At 35.6% G+C, this 4,158-nt stretch overlaps 1 long non-coding RNA gene across 4 annotated transcripts; it reads left to right on the forward strand.

Annotated features, from left to right (window-relative positions):
* The first annotated feature begins 351 nt into the window (after positions 1 to 351).
* On the forward strand, positions 352 to 3,810 carry LOC113283277. Of its 4 annotated transcripts, none has more exons than XR_003327424.1 (7): positions 352 to 1,395; positions 1,504 to 1,599; positions 1,901 to 1,990; positions 2,253 to 2,378; positions 2,486 to 2,639; positions 3,070 to 3,187; positions 3,441 to 3,810. It is a non-coding gene; the product is annotated as an uncharacterized LOC113283277 (long non-coding RNA). The 4 variants fall into 4 exon arrangements; XR_003327423.1 differs by having other exon boundaries at positions 352 to 902; positions 1,016 to 1,599; XR_003327421.1 differs by having other exon boundaries at positions 352 to 1,599.
* Positions 3,811 to 4,158: the final 348 nt, after the last annotated feature.

A 4,158-nucleotide genomic window follows, 5' to 3' on the forward strand; every position in this document is an offset into this window, starting at 1 on the left:
AAAAAAAGGGAAGTAGGTCTACAAAAGATGGTGACACGACACCAAATTTAGCGATTAGAAACTCAGATTAGCAACAGCTTATCAGTTCTTGCGAATTTTCTATTGCTAATTTTTGTTGCAAAAAATTCGCAACAGTTTGAAACAGTTACGAAACTCACAACTGTTCGATTCAGTTGCGGTTCGCAACTAAACCTACTTGTACGCGTGCGAGAAACTGGTGTGGTTGCCTACACTTTAAAACTGACTCACTATTCAGCTCATTCAGATACTGGAAAGTCTGACTCGGTTATCTCATCTCTACTGTTATTATTATCGATCCATTCATTCATTCTTTCTCTACCTATTTCTCGCCCCCCTGTGAAACCCTGATGAAACCCTAATAATTGAAGTTTGTTCTTCCCCTTTCTGCTACCACCATCATCATCATCAACATCATAAACCCCCAATCCTTTCCCTCTTTTCTTTCAAATCCCTAGAGATCTATTTCTGTCTGCAAAATCCATAAACTCAAAACCTGGGGAAGATTTGGTTCGATTTGAGTTTGATATCTATAACAAGTTGGATGAATCAAATGGGTTTTGGGTAAAAATTGAAATCCAAGAACTAGGGTTCTGTTCTGGTTCGATTTTGAAGAAGAGAGAAAAGGATATGTTATGATGGAATCGTAGATGGGTTTGTTGTGATGCCAAGAAATCAAGATGGAGGAGAAGTTATGGTGCAAACAGAGAAGAATTACAACCTTGCTGGTGTTGATTTGTAGATCAGTGGAGGTGATTGAAGTATGAATGGAAGTTCTAATAGGTTAAGGAGATTGGGTTTTACCTGATTTCAGTACACAGTTAGGTTTACAGTGATGTGAAGATAATGGAGTTGATCTAGAGTTATAGGAGCAGGAATTGGTGGTATCTAATGTGAAGCATGAAGATTTCGCTTTACTTTTGTTTTTAATTTTCCCACTTAATTATGTATAGGATCTTAAGTGATTCTTAATGGTTTTCTTTCTAATTTTATGCAGGAAAGACAGTTACAATGCAATCTCGGAACTTATGGATCCAGAAGAGGTACTTTGATTTCGAACATCAAATACAGTTCTGTTCTTACAATGCTATTTGATTTCTAATGTTTTTGTTTTGTTTCCTTGAACAACAATATGGAGAATGAACATGGTATGGCTGAGTTATGTTTCTGATGAGTTTGTATGGTTGTGACATGGATACTAGTGCTGCTTCAAGGAAATGACATGGATAGTTGTTTGTTTAATGGCTGAGAAGATGCAGGTTGTGTTGGTATACCAATGAGTGAGAATAAGAGGCTGATATTAGAGAGTTGGTGGTGGTGGATTGAGCTGAGACAGATGGTTGAGAAGAATGTATGAATGTCAAGCTGCAGAATGGAGTAATATTGGACAATGATTGACCTTTTTACTCAGCTATGGTGTTGTTGTTTTTCTGTGTATCTATGGTTTTGAATTGGCATTAACGATTGTAAGCTGATTTTTGGTAGGGACTGAAGTTGACTTTAATGAAATAAGCTATCTTATTAGAGGAGACTGAGGATGTTAAAGATCTTAAGTCCATGAGCGATTGTGTGTTAATTAAGGTCTATTTCAACTTTACTTGTTAGATTTTTCACAATGTTGGGGTGTTGATAGGAATAAAAAAGTGACTTGGGAGAATAATAAATTGCATAAAGAACTGTATGGTCATTTTACAAGGATCATTTGGTCCTTCTATTACGAGACACAATGGTAGTATGCATCCGCTTGAGTGAATAGTTTTATACAGATTCTGTTGAGTGAAGCAGGAAATATTTTAGAGTGGAAATTTGTTTCCTTGATTTGTTCTGCACTAGCTAGTAATTCCTTATTAAAAGTGGCTTTAACACATGCTCATGACTCCAGGTTGAGGAGGCCGAGAAGGGACTGCTGGTGGATTACTTTTAACAGATGCTAGCAAGAAATCCCTTCATTTTTTTTTTTGGAATTGAGAAGGTACTTAATTTTTTTGGACATAGCCTAGCCCCCCTTGGTGCTAAATTCCTACAAATAACTCTACTATTTACAACTCTAGATGCTAAGACGTAGACTTAGACAATTGTTTGTTTAGTTGTTTAGAGTTCAGTTACAACTCTAGATGCTTAGATATTGAATGTGTAAAGTTTTTGTGAATCTAGCTTTGCATCTGCAACCTAACCCTGAAGAACTAGACTGTTGTTTATAATAGGTTTTGATGCACATTTTCTGTTGTTTTCAGTGTTGTCTTATGCATCTTCGTTGAGAATGTGCTCTCCAGGAAGGTCATGGATGGTACTTTTCAGATTATTCTCCAACCACCTTTCCTAGAAGTTGGTTGTCCTGTAATTACGTAAATTTTTGGATGGTAAGGGGATCAACTGGATTCAATGTTACTCTCTTTTACATGTTCATTATCTTTGAAATCTCTTTGTAATATACTTTTTTTACTGATGTACGATTGGCTTAGTGCAGGTAGAAACTGAATTTGAAGATCTTTAGGAGGATGGCAAGATACAAGGATGGGAGAGTAAAGGTGGCAACATTTTATCTTAGGATTCTATAATCTATCTCGATTACTACATTATAGTGCATGAATTAATGGACGTGGATAATGACATTAAAAGAGGTATGTCTCTTCTGCCAATGATTGATTGTTTAAAGTTCTCTTGTGTGCGCATCTGTGAATTAGTAATACAGATAATTAATTTGACATTTATACAGTTCATGTACGCCAGCTGATACAAGTTTACATTTTCTTAATAGATTATTTGGATTACTTGTTTTGTTGGATTTGTTCATGTTTTATCCCACGCGGCTACAACACTGATTCTAATAGCTTTTGTCATTGTGAAGTGGCTGGTACTAGGCAATTGAGTAGATCGAATGGGGATTTCATTTCTGTTCTGCATATCTATTGTTTTTACACTTTTTTTTTTATGTTCCAGAAATCTAATCATACCTATCTGTTTGGTATGATCTGACCTATATCATATTTGTATACCAAAAGATTCCCCGTTATTTCATCTCGTAATGTTGAATTTACCTGTTGATTGCAGATGCATCGAAGAACTTTATGGCTCGCATGGGTCGACATGAAATTCTTTAGACACTGAAAATTTTGACAATCCTGGAGCTTAGAGTTTTGGCTTCTTACTGTGGACATAGCCAGGACTGGTAATTTCTTAAAACTTTTCGTTACGTTATGTTAGGATTTTTTTAACGACTGTAAACTAGGTCTCCTATCTCATGATCCTCCATAAATTTTATAGTTTGAAGTACTTGGTGTCAGTTGCATATATTTATGAATAGAGATTATCCTAGTGTTCCGAGTACTATCCATATATCTGATCATGTGTGGTTGGGGCGTTTGGGTGCTCAAAAATTTTCTTATTACAATTGGCACATGTGTGAATTAGTGTTTTATCAGCTCAATGTTTTGCAGGGTGCAAGAGAAATTGGTGCACCTAAAGAAAGCTAAGGATAAATTTGACAAATGAGTGGTCTCGCATGCTTGATGTCAGAGACTAGGCAGGAAGTTTAATCAATCTCTTTGGAAAAGTTCAACGTTCTTCTCTATGTTCATCATCTTATTGTATGTCATTGTTTTGATACTGCACACAGAATTTATATGTCATTGGGACAAAAAATGTTTCTAGTTGTACTTAAATGTGTTTCTTACTTTTTGTGTGTATGGGTTCATCATGGTATATTATGATGAATTAACATTAAGAAATAATACTTTTTTTGGATTAATTTGATATCTAAATAAACAGGGGTGACTTGATTTTGTTACTAGGACCTCTGATTTTGACCAGTCAAAACCATTCTTTTTTTGGGGTTGCAAAACATTCGCAACTGTTGTATCTGTTGCGATATTTCAAGTAGCAACAACAAAAAACAGTTGCGTCCTTCTAATTCGTAACAGTTTCAAACAGTTGCAAACTTTTGACGTTGCAACAGTTTTAAACTGTTGCGACTGAAAATTCACAACGGCAATTTATCCGTTGCGAAAAATTGCAACATCGACTTTTGTAACAGAGTTAAACTGTTGCGACCCCGTTTTGCAACTGCCGTTTATCGTTGCTGGTGAGCGTCGTTTACTCAACAAAATAATAAGATATTTTCCACTAATTAACAAGTAATAA

The sequence above is a fragment of the Papaver somniferum genome, chromosome 5 (assembly GCF_003573695.1).
Source record: "Papaver somniferum cultivar HN1 chromosome 5, ASM357369v1, whole genome shotgun sequence".
Taxonomy (NCBI): domain Eukaryota; kingdom Viridiplantae; phylum Streptophyta; class Magnoliopsida; order Ranunculales; family Papaveraceae; genus Papaver; species Papaver somniferum.